Source organism: Pseudophryne corroboree, chromosome 10 (assembly GCF_028390025.1).
Source record: "Pseudophryne corroboree isolate aPseCor3 chromosome 10, aPseCor3.hap2, whole genome shotgun sequence".
NCBI lineage: Eukaryota > Metazoa > Chordata > Amphibia > Anura > Myobatrachidae > Pseudophryne > Pseudophryne corroboree.
This window is the reverse complement of record NC_086453.1, coordinates 51,844,391-51,863,228: the sequence shown is the minus strand read 5'-3', so window position 1 is coordinate 51,863,228 and position 18,838 is coordinate 51,844,391. Positions and strand designations below refer to the sequence as shown.

At 47.1% G+C, this 18,838-nt stretch overlaps 1 protein-coding gene across 7 annotated transcripts in view; it reads left to right on the top strand.

Moving 5' to 3' along the window:
* The first annotated feature begins 2,881 nt into the window (after positions 1–2,881).
* Positions 2,882–18,838, top strand: part of ARHGEF1 (Rho guanine nucleotide exchange factor 1) — a 139,764-nt gene continuing 123,807 nt past the window's right edge. For 3 of the 7 annotated variants that reach the window (XM_063942379.1, XM_063942378.1, XM_063942374.1), the window contains exon 1: positions 2,883–3,138. The gene's annotated coding sequence lies outside the window, so the exon portion shown is untranslated. Of the gene's footprint in view, positions 3,139–17,963; positions 17,993–18,838 lie in introns of those variants that run through there. The other 4 variants (XM_063942381.1, XM_063942380.1, XM_063942377.1 and 1 more) reach the window with 3 other exon arrangements.

Below are 18,838 nucleotides of genomic sequence, written 5' to 3'. Positions count from 1 at the left end.
TTTACAGTGAATAATTCTACAAAACAAGTCTGGGACTTACAGCTGCGTTAATGATAAGGCCTCTTAGCCACTGGTGCCACAGATCACGATCTTACCATGCTGGTAAAACCATATACATGGTTATGGAAACAGAACCCGTTGGTGGCAATGACCTCATACCCACTTGCACTGGTGCTGGGGAGTGTTTGCAGTAAGGTGGCATTTCTGGGTCGAGCCTATTGGTGTCCACTTCTAGTTAATACACTGGGATCAATGCAGTGGGGTGGCACGGTTTCCATAGTGGTCTGCATTACTGTCTGATAGCACTGAAGTCTTGGGTTTCATTCCCATGGAGGCCACATCTGTGTGTAGTTTGTATGTAATCCTTGTATTTGTGTGTTGTTCCAGCCACACTCCAAAAACATATGTGATGTATCCATGTGGTAAGGAAGGTTGGTCTTCAGTATGCCGAATGGTGGGATCCCGGCGCATAGTATACCGGCGCCGGGATCCCGACACCCGGCATACCGACAGCTATTCTCCCTCGTGGGGGTCCACACTGTCGGTATCCCGGCGGTCGGGTTCCCGGCGCCGGTATGCTGATCGCCGGGAGCCCGCCCACCGGCATACCATACTACACCCGGTAATGAATATGGGGGGTAATTCCGAGTTGATCGCTCGCAAGCAGTTTTTAGCAGCCATGCAAACACATAGTCGCCGCCCACCGGGGAGTGTATTTTCACTTTGCAGAAGTGCGAACGCCTGTGCAGCAGAGCGCCTGCAAAAACATTTTGTGCAAAACAAGACCAGCCCTATAGTTACTCTACGTGTGCGTTGATTCTAACGTTGGAGGGTTGGCTTTTGACGTCACGCACCTGCCCAGCGTTCGCCCAGCCACGCCTGCATTTTCCCTGGCACGCCTGCGTTTTTCTAAGCACTCCCTGAAAACGGTCAGTTGACACCCAGAAACGCCCCCTTCCTGTCAATCTTCTTGCGGCCAACAGTGCGAATGAAAACGTCGCTAGAACCTGTGCAAAACCACAAAAGCCTTTGTACCCGTACGTCGCGCGTGCGCATTGTGGTCCATACGCATGCGCAGAAATGCAGATTTTTAGCCTGATCGCTGCACTGCGAACAACAGCACCTAGTGATCAACTCGGACTGACTCCCCCTAGAATGTAAGCTCCATTGGAACAGGGACGGATGTTGGCAAATATTCTCTGTAAAGCGCTGCAGAAATTGTGCACGCTATATAAATAGCTGGTAATACAAAATAAATGGAGCATTTTCCCTTTATAATACCCCGTCTTCCATGACAAACGCTGGTTACTACTTCCTGCGTCAAGTGCGTTTGCATATGATCTGCGCTGTCACTGGCGGTTTTTCTGTCGCCGGTGCGTAGTTTCATTTGAGTAGCTGGATTCATATAAGTAAAAAGGCTTCTCTACGGGTTTATCCGTGATGTTTGTACCTACAGTGATCAATCCAGGTATGTGAGGCAGCATCTGTGCTATTCCTCCTACCACGCTGCAGTCTGTGACACTGGTACTGTACATGCCAATAATACATTGGTCTCACAATAGAATGATACATTGAAGAATATACAGTGTTTCTATGTGGGAATTTGCCGCACAGCTTAAACTGGGATCCGGTCTCTAAGTCGAAAGTAACTAGGTCAACAATGTCTAGGTCAACCACTATTGGTCGACAGTAACTAGGTCGACAGGGTGGCTAGGTCGACAGGGGCTTTAGGTCGACATGTTCTAGGTCAAAAGGTCGACATGAGTTTTTCACAATTTTTTTTCTTTTTTTGAACCTTTTCATACTTAACGATCCACGTGGACTACGATTGGAACGGAACTCTGTGCCGAGCGAAGCGAAGGCACCTTGCCCGAAGCATGGCGAGCGAAGCGAGCCATGCAAGGGGACGCGGTGCACTAATTGGGGTTCCCGGTCACTCTACGAAGAAAACGACACCAAAATAACATTAAAAACTCATGTCGACCTTTTGACCTGTCAACCTAGAACATGTCGACCTAAAGACCCTGTCGACCTAGACACCCTGTCGACCAATAGTGGTCGACCTAGTTACTGTCGACCTTCCATACCACTTAAACTGGGTACCCACTGGCCAATATACAGTGCTGGTGTGTACCCTCGCTATGTCAGTCAGCAATTGCATTGGCCCTGCAGCACAGCGGTGGGGGGTGGGGGACCAACAGGGCCAGCGGCTGATGGGTCTGTATACTTACCACTCAATCGGCGGGTCCATCAACGTGTTGGTCAGGTGTATTACCCAGCCTTATACAACAGTGTCTTTCTGATTAGCTAGTTCTCCATCAGGGTTACATAAGTCCCTTTCAGATTGCCAGGCTGGGTCCCATCCGGGAATTGGGAACGGGTCCTTCCCGGATGGGAGCCGGCATTGGACCCTACATGCTGCCATCCCGACCTAGCAATATGCCGGGCCGGGTTGCTATCCGGGAGTGGGGACTGCAACGTTATTGAGGACGGAGGCGACGCTTATGAGCTCATCTCCGCGCCGCCTCTCCCTTTGTAGTGAACGGGTCCCGGGTCGCATCGACCTGGAGATAAAGTGGAGAGAGATAAAGTACCAACCAACCAGCTCCTAAATGCCATGTTACAGGCTGTGTCTGAAAAAGACAGAACCTGCTTGGTTAGTAGATTATCTCTCTCCAATTTATCACTCTTTAAGGCTTAGTACATCTTCCCTAAAGTACCGACCAACCAGCTCCAGTCATGTATCAAACACAGCATGTAACATGGCAGCTAGGATCTGATTGGCTGGTAGTTTATCTCTCTCCAAGGCTTAGTAGAAAGTACACAGACTCCTCTGTCACTTCTGCTCAGTGGCTGCATCCTTCTCTCCCTCCAGCCCCTCCCTGCTCTCTCCCTTCCCTCCTCCCCATTACTCTCTCTTGGTTCCCCTCCCCCTGCCCCAGTCCCTCCTCTGTGACACACAGCCCTTCCTGCCTCCCCCTCCCCACACTGTGTGCTGCTGCTGCTGTGCCGTCTACCTCTGGATGACAACTGTGGCTGTGTGCTGCTGGGACTCCCTCACCCGGTCAGGGTGAGCGCCCCCCATGCGCAGAGGAGCCGTGTGAGTGTGCAGCCGGGAGCCCTGTGCGCAGGGTGGAGGTAAGAGGGGCGCCGGCAGGAGCACATGCAGCACTGTGCCCCTGCTCACCTTTGTGCTGCTGCTGCTGCTAGTCTGGTGCATGGGGCTGCAGGAAGTATACTACAGAGGGTGGGTGGGGGGGGACTGTGGTAAATTACCTTTCCCTAGTCTGAGGCTCTGTTACTCCATCCTCTCTACCCTTTACTACCCCCCTGTCACTGTAAGTACTCCTTCCTGGTGACTGCCTTTATTACCTGCCTCCTCAGTACTGCCCTGCCATAGCTCACTACACCCTGTTATTACCTGGTACCAGTGACACTAGCCCTGTCACTGACATTATATACAGATTTCCTCATGCCTCATACCTCACTCACATCACCTCCCATTGCCCATTATGCCTTGCTCCGTGTCATATAGCCCCTGCCCTTGTCTCATTCCCACTCTGCCACTAGTCACCTACCCCTGGCATGCACCCCCTCACCACCTTATTATCAGGGCTCAGTACTGTACCTCCCAACAGGGAAACAACTTCCTCCCCCTAATGTTATGTGACAGCTCCTATTGCCTTACACGTCACAATACCCCCTCTTATATAGACCCTTGTGGCTGTTCCTAGCTAAGCCCACCCTCTCTTAGTGCTGCTCGCAGTCCCTGCCACTTACCCTCCTCACTCAGTCTGTGCATGCCACCGTACTACCCCCTTGTTGGTTACTGTCACCCTCAGGTAGCCATTTGCTCAGTGTTAGCGTTTTTCAGTGCAAGAACCAACACAAGTAAAGACATTGATGTGCGATTGTTACTAGCGTGCTGCGGTCCTTCTGCAGCACATTGCCCCGTGATCTGTACAGGACTGCACAAGACCCAATGCCCCCATTGCTGGTAATGATGTGAGTGGATAGGGTGACGTTACATACCGTGGCTTCTATTTGCAGACTCCTTTATTTGCACCACACAATTGCCGCCAACCGTTATTCCTAGTGCTGCTTGGCGCACATATTTGTTTTATGAAATTTTGCTTTTTTTATTTTGCTTTCCGGACATCCTATGCCGCTGTACCCATGGTTTCATATACTATATCTGCAGTCACCGACTCTGGGCCGAATGTAATTGCCAGCGCCTTGCAGGAGCCTGTGCGATTCCAGCGATGATAGGGGGAGATGTACAGTACTAAGCAGTGAAAAGAGTGGAGAAGTTGTCCATGGCAACCAGTCAGCATTGAAGTAACATGTATAATTTGCATACTATAAAATTATACAGAGCAGCTGATTGGTTGCCATGGGTGACTTCACTGGCTCACTTCTCCACTCTTCTCACTGCTTAGTTAGTACATCTCACTAGATTAAAATTTGTTTCATTTGCCTTTAAACTAATTGCCGCTATCAGAGCTAAGGACTATCTCGCCGGAGTTGTGCTGGCTATTACATTTCTCCCTTCATGTCTAAATTGATCCTACACTCTGCGCACCTTTGGCTGATGCAGAGTTGGATTGGTGAATGCATCTCGGGGGTCATTCTGAGTTGTTCGCTCGTTATTTTTTTCTTGCAACGGAGCGATTAGTCGCTAATGCGCATGCGCAATGTCCGCAGTGCGACTGCGCCAAGTAAATTTGCTATGCAGTTTGGTATTTTACTCACGGCATTACGAGGTTTTTTCTTCGTTCTGGTGATCGTAATGTGATTGACAGGAAGTGGGTGTTTCTGGGCGGAAACTGGCCGTTTTATGGGAGTGTGTGAAAAAACGCTACCGTTTCTGGGGAAAACGCGGGAGTGGCTGGAGAAACGGAGGAGTGTTTGGGCGAACGCTGGGTGTGTTTGTGACGTCAAACCAGGAACGACAAGCTCTGAACTGATCGCACTGGCAGAGTAAGTCTCGAGCTACTCAGAAACTGCACAGAGAAGTCTTTTCGCAATATTGCGAATCTTTCGTTCGCAATTTTGCTAAGCTAAGATTCACTCCCAGTAGGCGGCGGCTTAGCGTGTGCAAAGCTGCTAAAAGCAGCTTGCGAGCGAACAACTCGGAATGACCACCATTGTGTGTTCTCGCACTGCACGTGTTCCAGAGCCAAGCGCAAGCAAGTTCCGGCGATGCAGAGGTGCCTGGCATTGTCACATTGCGGCTGAAGGCGCGTAGCTTGGTTGTACATAGGCAGAGTTCTCTGAAGGCATACCGACGGAAGTGCGCGCTGTGTCGCATCCACATAATTACGCATGTTTCCAGTTGGATCTTTTGTACGTCAAGACATACATAGGGGTCTATGTACTAAAGCCTTGGACGGAGATAAAGTACCAGTCAACCAGCTCCTTACTGTCATTTTGCAATCCCATCCTGTAACATGGCAGTTAGGAGCTGATTGGTTGGTAGTTTGTCTCTCTCCACTTTATCTCTCGCCAGGGCTTAGTACATACCCTACAGTCTCGTGGTATCCGGACTCCAGGTCGACAACAAAAAGGTCGACACACCTTAGGTCGACGCCAATTGGTCGACACACCTTAGGTCGACATGGACAAAAGGTCGACAGGAACAAGGTCGACATGGGAAAAGGTCGACATGAGTTTTTTGTTTTTTTTTTGGAACTTTTTCATACTTCATGATCCATGTGGACTACGATTGGAACGGTAAAGTGTGCCAAGCGGAGCGGAGCGAAGGCACCATGCCCGAAGCATGGCGAGCGAACGCGGTGCACTAATTGGGGTTCCTGGTCACTCTACGAAGAAAACGACACAAAAAAAAACATAAAAAACTCATGTCGACCTTTTTCCATGTCGACCTTGCTCCTGTCGACCTTTTGTCCCTGTCGACATTTTGTCCATGTCGACCTAAGGTGTGTCGACCAATTGGCGTCGACCTAAGGTGTGTCGACCTTTTTGTTGTTGATCTGGAGTCCCAGACCCCAGTCTCGTATCTGCTCTTGTGCTGTACCCCTATTGCTAAAAATGTTTTGTACAGTATTCCTAGGAACATCTCAAAGTATCCCTCTCACCCACATATAACATGCCAACGGTACGTATCCTCTGTCCCATGTCCCGTTCTCTCCCCATTTTGTGTTTCCAGTCTGTTTTCCCACTGGAGAAATCACCCAGCAGGTTTACACAACCGTTCCGAGTCGGGAATTCAATTCAACGAGATGCGCCGTGTCGGAATGACACATGGCGCCCACTGGCATTGCATCTCTACGGGGTGAGAGGAAAAACTTGCAATGTTGGCACTACCATATAGGGCCGATACGTGTACAGCCGGGCATCGCGGCAGCGCACTGCTTTAACCCCTTGATCTAATTGTAAACAAGATCTTTCTATCAAGACATAATTGACACCAAGTCAAACTCTGATGTATGTGGTGTGATTGGTCAGTGGCACAGACCAATGACCTTTATACGTTTCTTGTATATCGAAATTTCTGTACTAAGAGCTTGCTATCAAATCCTATTATTCTGCACAGCTTGATATGAGCTCAAATGAGCTGTTTTGTGAACATACATCCAGTACGTCTTATTACTATTTATTTTTTACTTGATAATACACGATTGGTGTTACGTACATTCTTTATAGTTAAATGTACAGGATTGTGAAGCGGACTGGTCAGCACACAAATGTCGCCCTGTTTTTGCCCAGTAGTTAATGTTCTAGGATGGAAGCTGTGGTTGTTTCTTGGGTGTTTTTATAATTATGTAGCTATTACATTCCTAATGCTGCCTGGTAAGAGCAAGGATGAAGCATTATTACAGGCTGTGTTAGAAAAATGACAGAAGCTTATTTCTTTGCCTAGGTACTTCTCCACTTTATCTATCTCAAATTCAATTGCATGCAATGTTGTTTAACTCCGGGAAATAGTGGCCGGAGCTATGCAGTTGGCCACGCTGTAAACCTGCGACTGCGGGATTTCTGCTCACACCCTCCTCAGATGCCGCAGTGTTACATGCAGGCTTACTGCGTGCACTAGCAGCATCACAACCAGCACTCAAGTCTAGGACATTAGCACTTAAATCTAAGCCCCGGACATTAGTCTTGGTAAACTGCATCTCCCGACTTAAGTGCCTAGCGCAGGCATGTCCAAACTGCGGCCCTCCAGCTGTTGAGTAACTACACATCCCAGCATGCCTTGACACAGCTTTAGCATTCTCTGGCAGCAAAACTGTGTCAGGGCATGCTGGGATATGTAGTTTCACAACAGCTGGAGGGCCGCAGTTTGGACATGCCTGGCCCTAGCGCAATGAGGACATTTGATTAGCTCCAGGCACTCATCCCTGGAACTGAACAACATTGTAGTCAGTTGAATCCCCCACCCCTAAGATTTGATAAATCTCCCCCTTGGCCTAATAATATTATGATCTAATAGGAGCAGTTTAACGTGTTCACAAAGCTCAACGTTCTAGTCTGCATTCGGCTTCTTGCTGCAATGGATTGCTACAAATCCTGTAGGCCATGCATTCATCACTCTTGCTCATAGTGGACATAGGGATCGATTAAATTCTCCGACAGTTGAATAGCGCCGGGAATTTGCTCCCGGTGCTATTCTATACAGCGCCAAGTGACACTCAATTGTCGGGAATTCTTCTCTCACCCCCGGGGGTTGCGAGAGGAAAACTAACAAAAGTGCTGCCGCAAGGCTGATTCTGTCGGGAATCAGCATTGCACCGGGGAGTTAAGTCGGAGAATACCCGTTCTCCCGACAAATCAACCTGTTAAGTCCGGGAGAACGGGCACCCCACCCAAATTTAACTCTCTCTGCACATGTTATATCTGCCCCCCCCCCCCCCCTTGCAGTGCACATGGTTTTGCCCAACTGCTAACAAATTTGCTGCTGCAATCAACTCTGAATTAGGCCCAAAGTCTTAAGGTGCATACACACTTACCGATAAAATGAACAACGTCGCTCATTTTCTCCCTTCCTGAGTGACGTTGTTCACTCTCTCGGCAAGTGTGTATGCCGGCATCGACGACCGATATGCGGCAACGGGGGTCATTAACGACCCTTGGTTTCGGTGGTGCATGCATGCTCAATCTGGTCTGTCGTCCAGGAGCTGCATGAATGGCCTGGCCGCAGCATGATGTCACTGAGCGATATGAACAGTCATATCACTCGGTGTGTACGGCCGACCAGCCAGGCTGGGAGGGGGAAACACTAGACGACGTCACTCACAGAGTGACATCGTTTAGGGTTCGTATGCTCAGGCAATGGAAGTCAGTAAACAAAACCTTTTCACATACATATGCGTTCACAAAGCTTCCCAGCAGCGTAATGTGCTGTGTACATGACAAGCGTTCCCATACAGTTCCCAATGTATTTTAATAAGCTGCACCGCTTTTGGATATACCAGACAGATTTTGAAGTTGGCGTAAACCAAACGCTTACCCGTAAGTGTTCGTGGGCCTAGTTCCTCGGCTTGGTGACCTGAAGGAAACACGCTATGAGCTTGATTTTTTTATTTTTTATTATGCCCGTGTGTACGAGACCTAAGGTGCCTGTGACGGAAACAGTTGTAGATCGGAACACCGTAATATTTATGCGCTAAATTAGAGTAAATCGTTGCCTTAATTTGTTACTTTGTGTTGTATATCTGACCTGTCAGACCACATCTGGAGGAATCAATGGCGTTTCACCACTCAGGACTTGCGCTGTCCTTCTCTTACTGTACTGATACTGTAGCGTCCTTTGTAACTTTACAGTTATACATTAATATTTACGTTTCTGGTATTTAGGTGTGTGATAATGCTGCAACCAATCAGAGACTGTGTTCATTGTCTGGCTTGTACTATGCGGACAAATGATGATTGGTTACTGTCATTTTGTGCAACAACTGTTTTTCAGTGTGACGCAGTCGGGTCTCTTTTACAAAAAGTGTTATATTCAGCTATTTCAGTCCTTCAAGTACATCCACGCTTGAAGCATTGACTCATAGGCTGTATGTTAGATTCCTGATCTCACACATCATAGCTACAATGTAACAGATGTCTGATGTAGCAGCTGGTTGAATGGCGCACACTTGCTAATTTGTGCAAGATGATGAAACATGACAATGAATGACTGGTAGTGCAATATAATGTCCTACCAATTTGATAAGAGAATAGCACTTAGATACAAATCAGAGTGTGCTAAAAGCACCAGAGCAGAGCGCGACACCCCAGCAGGAAAGGTGAACTGCACGCGTTGTGACAGGTGCGGGGTGGTAGAATGGACACTACATTTCTTTACATGGTTTAAATTTTACGCTGTAAGTAGTGACCAATATTAGAAACACTACCACAAAGGGGAGGCAGTCAGGATACCGACACCGGAATCCAGACACCAGCTGAAATACCGGCGGTCAGAGTCCTGACCGCCGGCTGGTTACACCTTTTGGGCGGTGGTCCACGCCACCGCCCGGAGGGGAATAGAAACGCCACTGGGCCCGAAGCGTAGTGAGCCCGTGAGGGGACACGCTGCGCTCGCCGCTGGGATCCCGGCTGTCGGGCTCCCGGCATTAGTCTCCTGACCGCCGGGCTCCCGACCGTCAGGATCTCGTACTGATCCCCCACAAAGTAATCATTTGTATAAGTAATACCATTAAAACTAAGGGGGACATTTACTAAGCAGTGATAAGAGCGGAGAAGTGAGCCAATGGAGAAGTTGCCCATGGCAACCAATCGGCACTGAAGTTACATCTATAATTTGCATACTATAAAATTATACAGAGCTGAGGATTGGTTGATTGGGCAAAATCTCCACTGGCTCACTTCTCCGCTCTTATTACCGCTTAGTAAATGTCCCCCTTAATCCTGCATTGCTGCTATAAATAGAGATGTAGGATGTGACTTAAGACCACTACACACTGGTTGATACCAGTGAAAGATATGAACGATCTCGTTCATTAATGAACGAGATTCCGTTCATATCTTTCAGTGTGTAGGCACCAGCGATGAACGATGTGCGGCACCGCGCTCGTTCATCACTGGTGCACCGTCGCCTGTGCATGCTGGCCAATATGGACAATATCGTTGGAGCCCGATGACGGGGGGAGTGAAGAAACTTCACTCCCCCCCCCCCCCCCCCCCCCCCCGTCACCTCCCCACCGCCTGGTCGCCCGTCTGCCGTATCGGCGGTCGGGCAGCTCGGCGGCAGGTCGCCGAGTCTGTAGAGCCCTTTAGTGCTTAAATAATGGAATTTTGATACAAGTCCTTCTTAGAACCATAATGACTTCACTGCTGAACAGACATGGACTCAACCTGCAGCGTTATGGGTCCATCCTGCGTTTGATGTCTGGACCCTGACTTTACTAAGTTACATTCGTTCAAGCTGTGCTAAGCGTCCAGTGGACCCAGAGTACTGTATGTTTCTTCCACCCCTACTTAGTTGATACCCGTGATCTGATTCTGAAACATATATGTTTAAAAGGCACTGTGCAGGAACAGATTCTGGGACTGTTGGCTGTTATCACTCAGACATTGGTAAATGACCACCGAAAAGCACCATTTACCCACAGGCCTGCAATAAGGATTAGTTAACCAGTTCTGGGGTGCTGTGTTTGTTTTTTTGCAACTAATTTTATTGGGCAGTTTTCACATAGACACAGTACAAATGATGTAACATGCGACAAAATCACAAACAGGATGACCTGTTGAAATCTAAACATCATTTCATTAATAGCAGTTACACGAGGACCTGTTTGTATCTGAAATAGACTTTCCCTCAAAAAACACGTTACAAACCGCAAATACATAAAACACTGAAATTGGTAAAAGAAAAAGGGGGAGTACGGAAAGAGGGAGGGAGAGAAAAAAGAGGGGGAAAAAGCGAGCTTTGAATACAAAATTCCTTAAGTCACACATTAATCCAAAATATTGCTTTCCTGGAGACCAGGGTTCAAAACGTTCTGGGGGTGTCTTGATGCTGTGGTTTAATGATGGAACCTAACTTCAGCTGTGGTGGGGTTTTCCATGCAGATAGTGAGTGTCTGTCGACGTCCTGCTGATGACACGGTTGAGGAGAATATCCTTGCACCGCAGCAGACATACGAGCACCCACCAGGTCAGGTGGATCACCAGAAACCAAGAGGCAGATGTATTAATCCTGGAGACGGCATAAGGAAGTGATCAACCAGTGATAAGTGCAAGGTAATAAATGCACCAGCCAATCGGCTCCTAAGTGTTAATTTACATATTGGAGCTGATTGGCTGGTGCATTTATCACCTTGCACTTATCACTGGTTTATCACTTCCTTATGCCTTCTCCAGGTTAATACATCTGTCCCCAAGTATCTCATATACTGGATTAATGATTAACTCCACCCAAATATGCAAATTCTGTTTTTGGGTGAAATAATCATTTTAAGACTTTATGTTGAAAAAGACTTTTAAGTGAAGGTTAAACTAGTGTATCTTTGCTAAGGCAGTTCCCAAATGTAACTTAACTGAAGATTGGAAACTATAGGACTTCAATTGGTACAGACTTCTTTTGAGATACAGAAATTGGAGTGAAGACTGCAGCCCTTGTTCCCTTTGGAGCAGGTTGGGTCGGGAATTTATATTTAGAAACAAATGGATTTCTTCTTTTCATGACTCCCTTGTCGGTGATTATTGCAAAAGGATTCTGGATAATTGATTGTTCAGGTTGGCGGTGTCTTTAACTGGGAGGCTTAGCAAATTGTAGACTTCAGAAAATAAATCTCTCTCTCTTCTGTGACGGTTTTCTCCATGTTGGACCGTGTCCTCTGGTTTATAAGACACGTGAGGACATGTTTGAGACTCTAAACCTCAGTAGCATTATTAGAGTATGTTCTGCCCCCACCCCAGTCTTTTCCCGTTTGAATTTCACAAACACTTATATATTATGTAGAATTTGTAAAGGTTTGAATACTTCGGAAAAAGATAATACTTCCTAGACCACTTAACTTAGACCCTATCTAAACCACCAGTTCAAAATTCAGATCGGGCTCCGGAAGTAGTGGAATCCAGGTGCTGTAAGTCAACAATACTAACCACAATACTAACCATTGTGGAACAGAAGCAAAGTCTGCTGTATGCCTGTTCGGGATCCAGTCTCTAGGTCGACACTATCTAGGTCGACCACTATTGGTCGACAGGGTTTCTAGGTCGACATGTTCTAGGTCAAAAGGTTGACATGAGTTTTCCACGTGGACTACGATTGGAACGGTAATCTGTGCCGAGCGAAGCCCAAAGCATGGCGAGCGAAGCGCGCCATGCTAGGGGACACGGTGCACTAATTGGGGTTCCCGGTCACTCTACGAAGAAAACGACACAACCCCCCACAAAAAACTAATGTCGACCTTTTAAACCGTCGACCTAGTTACTGTCGACCAATAGCGGTCGACCTAGACACTGGCGACCTAGTTACTATCTACCTTCCATACCACACCCACCTGTTCGCAGAGCCTATCATGCATGTGTCCACACTATGTATGCCCTGGAACAGAACGCACACAAGTATGGCGATATTGGGATGTATGCGTGGTGAGGCACCAACACTTATGACCTTTGTTGTATTGGGACGTTCTATCAAAGGCAGAGTTCAGTGAGGGTGTGTGACGGAACTGTGGGCTGCGCACTGCTGAGGGTGAATAGGATACGCCGGTGTCCACACGTGTCTTTTGTATCTAATATAGGGTAGGTGCAAGTAGTGAAGGTCATCGAATTCTGTACCATAGTTGGCCGATGGTTTAAGCCATCAGTAGAAACCTTCAATGCTTTAGCCAATGGTGGCTGAGGGCTGCGCATGAGAGAACCTCAGCCATCTGACTGGCACCACCGATGCTTTTCACAAATGGCCATGTGTCACCATGGATGATGCGGCATTGGTGTTTGTCTACCATGAATGGTTGAGGTGCATACCTAGGTGCAAGTGAGGACTGATGATTGTGATAACTGGTCGTAGGTCATGCGTACACCTAGGATATAAGCATTTTCTTCTGTTGCGGCCCTGTGTCCTCACTGTAAGCAGTGGGCTCACTTTCAGTGAGTTGTCTACTTGTGGACTTCTTTTCCATGTCATTTTCCCCTGGTATATGCAATATGTTTCCCCCCCCCCCCCCCCCCACACACATCACACCTTGAATTCCAATGATAATTTCAGGCTGCAGCCGATAGAAGTTTCCAGCAGCCGCTCTGCAGATTATCCTAAGACTGCAATGACAATATTGTAAAAATAAATCTTGGAAATTTGCTAAGCCTCATTCTGAGTATGTCCTATTCTCCAAACATAAAGTGTCCGTTATCCTGTCAGGTCAGTCGTTGCAGTGAACCTTGTGGAATAAATACCTCTGTTAACAAATAGCTGCAATATGGTGGTAATCTGGATGTTTGTCAGGCAGAGCCAGAGCCTTATTTAGAAAGCATTACTGAGGTATTGTTTCGCAAGGAAATGACCATAACTGTGCTGCAACAATGGCTTCCAGCCTTCTTTATGTTCTGCCTCTGTCACACTCTGGCATTGTGTGAGTGATGTCTGCTATTCAATCTGACTCTTCACCTCCTTGCCCCTTAAAGGTCAGCAAATGGCTCATTGTACCTGACCGGGATACTTTAGTGTGAGGTTTTATCTGACATGGTTAGCACTGCCACCTCACAACGCTGAGGTGCTCTATTACAACCCAGGATCCTATATGTGTGCAGTTTGTATGTTCTCGCCATGTTCAAATAGGTTTCCTGTGGGTGCTTCAGTCTCTTCCTACACTCCAGAAACCATACAAGTAGGCTGACTGGCTTCTGTGAAAGATTAACCCTAGTGTGTTTGTCTGGTATGATCACAAGCAAGTATTAACCCTAGCGATTGACCAGGATCTAGCGAGGCATGTGGCTCTTGGTTAAGTGGTGAGGTTATAACACTGCAGGAGTTGGTAAGCTACGCATGAAATGAGAAACTCATGCCTCAGTGATTGGCTGCATTCTCCTTTTCAGTCGCATTAATAAATGCAATTTCTACTTCACGGAAGCTGTACGTAAATGTGACGTTATTGTCTGTGGTGCAGTGTGGCAACTACCGTACATAGGGCTTCATACATGTTTGTAATACCCCTTTCACACTGCCAATACCAGATCCCACCCGGGAATTGGAAACGGGTCCTTCCCGGGTGGGATCCGGCATTGGCAGCTGTTGCAGACTTCCCCGACCCGGCAATATGCCGGGCGGTTTGCCATGGCAGGGGGGGGCGGAGTCAGCGGCGGCGCTGGGAGATGAGATCATCTCCGCGCCGCCTCTCCCTGCTGTAGTAAAGGGGTCCCGGGACGCAATGTGCAATGTGAAAGGGGTATTAATAAAGCAAATTAGCATGCAACTGGGCAAAACCATGCTGCACTGCAGGTGGGGCAGATATAACATGTGCAGAGAGAGAGTTAGATTTGGGTGGGGTGTGTTCAAACTGAAATCTAAATTGCAGTGTAAAAATAAAGGGCCTAATTCAGACCTGATCCCGTGCTGCAAATTTGCAGAAGTCTGCGATCAGATAGTCGCCGCTCTGAGAGAGTGAAAACCTGCCCCGTGCAAGTGTGTGAATGCATGTGTACGCCGTGCAAAAACTCTGCCAGACAGCGGACAGCTGCAAATCCGCTCACAACTCACTCACCAGCTAATATTTTTACCAGTCTGTGCGTAGCCCAGGACTTACTCCTACAGTGCGATACAAACCGGCTGATCGGGGGCGGAGCTGACATCACACACCCTCCCTGAAAAACGCTTGGGAACGCCTGCGTTTTTCCTGACACTCCCTGAAAACAGCCAGTTACCACCCACAAATGTCCTCTTCCTGTCAATCACCTTGCGATCGAAATTTGTGCACCATACTGCCGCTGACTTGCTTTTTTTAAAAAATTTTTATGCTTTACTTACAAACCTGAATCTTGCTCATGGTGCATTGATTAAGTTGTACAGCAAAAAAAACACTGGGGCAGATGTATTAACCTGGAGAAGGCAGTGATAAACCAGTGATAAATGCAAGGTGATAAACACACCAGCCAATCAGCTCCAATATGTAAATTAACAGTTAGGAGCTGATTGGCTGGTCCGTTATCACCTTGCACTTAACACTGCTTTATCACTGGTTTATCACTTCCTTATGTCTTCTACAGGTTAATACATCTGCCCCAATGTTCTTTACAATCCAAAGTAGGTCTGTAGCTGTTTGGCCTTGACTGCCTCCTGATATTGTGAAAGGGCTTTGCTTCCTGGCATTTTCCTGATAAATGTGCTGCTAGTTGTATTCCCTGTATAGGCCTCCAAGTATGTTTAAGTTTGCCTTGCAGACTTGTAAATAAAGATGGTGGAAGTATAACATAACGGCGGCAGCAGCAGCATTTACACAAATTCCGTTTTCATGCACTTCCTGTATAACGATTATCACGTCTATAGCACAGTTTTGCATTATAACAAGTGCACATACATATACTGAATTCTCAAGGAGGGGTGGAGAGGGGTGTTACACATTAAGTAATGGAAAGAAGGTTAAAATGACTAAACGATAAATAGGTTTGGGTATTCATTTATATTTAACGACTATTTTAGAAGTTCATATTTACTGAAGGGGCGTATTTTAAATTAAAAAAGTACTATTCAGTTCCATTAGCATGACACATGGCTAGCTGTACTATACTGCGCTAATGTTGTATCATCTGTATGCTGTGTGAATGCACCCGCTAAATAGTGTAACTATTTTTTAAATGTTGGCTACTGTGAAAGCAGCCATTTTGTCAAATATGTCAATATGCAACCCAGTGATTGCCAGTAACCTTCTTTATAATGATAGTAAATGGTAACACGGCTAGAAAAAAAAAAGGGTGCAAGATTGCCGTGGCAACCAATCAAGTTATCATGCAGTTTTCGTGGCCCCTTGGCTATTTTATTTTAGTGCAGCATCTTCATGACTCCTGTGAGTATTTAGAAGACGGCCATTGAGGGAATTTGAAGTTGTGGGAATTTTTTATTATTATTATTATTTGTTTTATTCGGATTAACTGTTGCTAGGTGACGTGTGCATGCCATGTGCCCCCTGCACTGCTGTCATGTCGCATGTGGTGAAGCATTGAAGAAGGTACAGTCTTAGAGAAGGCGGGGGATGAGGGAAGCGGCAGGGAGATAAGAAGACACTTTTGCTTTCTCAATGCTGGTCTCTGTCACATCTTATCTGCACAGTGTGTGCAAGTGGGTCACTGCAGCACCCATGTTATACAATGTTCGTGCTTCTCCTGTTTGGTTTGTCAGCATTCCATGAATACAACACCTGAAGACAACATTTTGCCCTCTGAAAAGTCTGCAGATTCTTCAGGCTGCACAAGGTCAAGGGGCTACTTTCTTGAGGTAATATTTGTGTCCTCTCCTGTTTACGAAGGACTGGTGCATTATTTAGTACCAGGGGCCATTTACCATCCGTGTACTGTTGCAGATATCAGACTGTATTTCTGTGGTCCTTCTGTGGGTTTTTTGCTGGCAAATGCAATCGTTATGTATTTCTGGGGACTGCAAAAATGGACAGTTTACCAAACTGTAATATATTCTGGTGAATATCATAAATGTCTCTCTATAGTGGGATCTTCAGGGCTCTTATCGCAGTCACTGTCAAGATCATTTTGGTAAATTGCTAATTATATTTTATTGGGCACTTTTTGGAGGGCACTTTCATGAGCTCCTGTGCGATCAGGTCCTAACTGCACATGCGAATGCACACGCGTCTGGGCAACAACAAAGGGCATCGCCGGTCAGCGTCGGGATGGTGCGAAATATCAGATCGCACGGATATTCGCAAGTTGGTTGACAGGAGGAAGCCGTTCAGGGTGGTAACTGAACGTTTATCGAAAAGCGTCTGGAAAAATGCAAGCGTGCACCAGGCGTTTTCAGCTCCAGCCCCGAGCAGCCTGATGTGATCGCACTGGAGGCGTAAGTCCTCGGCTGCACACAGACTGCACACAATTAATTTTAGCAGCTCGGTGTACACAAAGCATCGCACACTTGCACAGCGAAAATACACTCCCCCTGTGGGGGTAATTCCAAGTTGATCGCAGCAGGATTTTTGTTCGCAATTGGGCAAAACCATGTGCACTGCAGGGGAGGCAGATATAACATGTGCAGAGAGAGTTAGATTTGGGTGGGGTGTGTTCAATCTGCAATCTAATTTGCAGTGTAAAAATAAAGCAGCCAGTATTTACCCTGCACAGAAATAAAATAACCCACCCAAATCTAACTCTCTTTGCACATGTTATATCTGCCTCCCCTGCAGTGCACATGGTTTTGCCCAATTGCTATCAAAAATCCTGCTGCGATCAACTTGGAATTACCCCCTGTAGACGGTGACTATCTGAACGCAGGACTGCAAAAATTGCAGCCCATCGATTAGATCGGAATCACCCCATTAGATTTATGAGGAGAGTAGAGCGGCAATCCTAGGTTTCACTTGCAAATAGCAAAGCTGCATTAGTAGTATGTTTTTGTTCTATGTTGGTTTTTTTTTTTTTTTGGGGGGGGATGTTTTGCGGGAGAAGTGCTTTCATCCAGCTGCAGCTCGCCTGTGGCTCCTTGGCTTTCATGGTACTACAAGTCCCAACAAGGATTTCTCAGATCTTCTATAAACCTGTATTAATGCATTGACACCCCCTGTTGATGGGGTTTTACTCCTGACAGTACGGCAGACACATTTTGTCTCGCAGATGCTGGCAATCATAATATACCCCCAAAAATGGTAATGACTGGGATTTTACCCTGTTTAGGCCTGGTGCTGCAGCCTGTCGCCTGTAATGTATTACATATGCAACTGCTGAGTACTCTTGTCGCTCTGCTGATGAGACGTGGAGCTCTGCGTCAGATCAGATGGTTGTCTCAGCTGTACGGGTGTCAGGACAATGGTGTGCCGCCATCCCAAGTGTCAGTGGGAGAGGGCAGCGGCTGCTGAAGCTTGTGGTGAGAGGTAGCTGTGTCTTTGTCTGGGCTATAATGCACTCAGCTGTTGGGCAGCCTCCAGATGATGTGATCATTGCTTCACCTCCGAACAGTGGCCGGTCTGTGGAGCAGAGGGCAGCGCGTTGGGCCAGAGAATGCCTGTTTTGTGAGCTGGCTGCTGCTGAAGTCAGGCTGGGTGTTCCTCCTTTTCCACCAGCCGCTGGGTGGAATCGCAAGTTTGGGCATCTTAAATTACCCTTTTCCCTTTGCTCTGGAGTCACTGAGAGGTTTTTGTGCTCTTACAGATGGTGTATTCATGGAGAGAGTCAGGCCAGGAGGGGCCCGGGACACTCTAATAACATATATAGAAGTGCGGGAAGCCCTCTGAGTCACTGTCCCCTCTGTGTGTGGGTACCTGTGGCTGTCACACTGCCTGTCTGTACTTGTGGATGCAGCTCTGTGTTTGTAGTATAGGGTCAGACACGTCCGTCTTTGCATTGCATGCCCTGTAACACAGTATATTGTGTATCAAATATGTCAAATTGTCCCTGTATACACATCCTCAGCTGGCACCGGGGCCCCTAGATGTATTACCGGCTTTCTTGGCTATATAAATATATGTATAATAATAAGTATGTTCTAAGAAATCTCTACATTTAGGTATATAATGGTTTAATATTAGAATACTGTTGTCATGTTCGTCAGTCCTGCACAGTCACAGAATATTGGCCCCGATTTATCAAGCCTTGGAGAGTGATACATTGCACGGTGATAAAGTAGCAACCGATCAGCTCATAACTGTCATTTTTCAAACACAGCCGGTAACATGACCGTTATGAGCTGATTGGCTGGTGCTTTATAACTCTG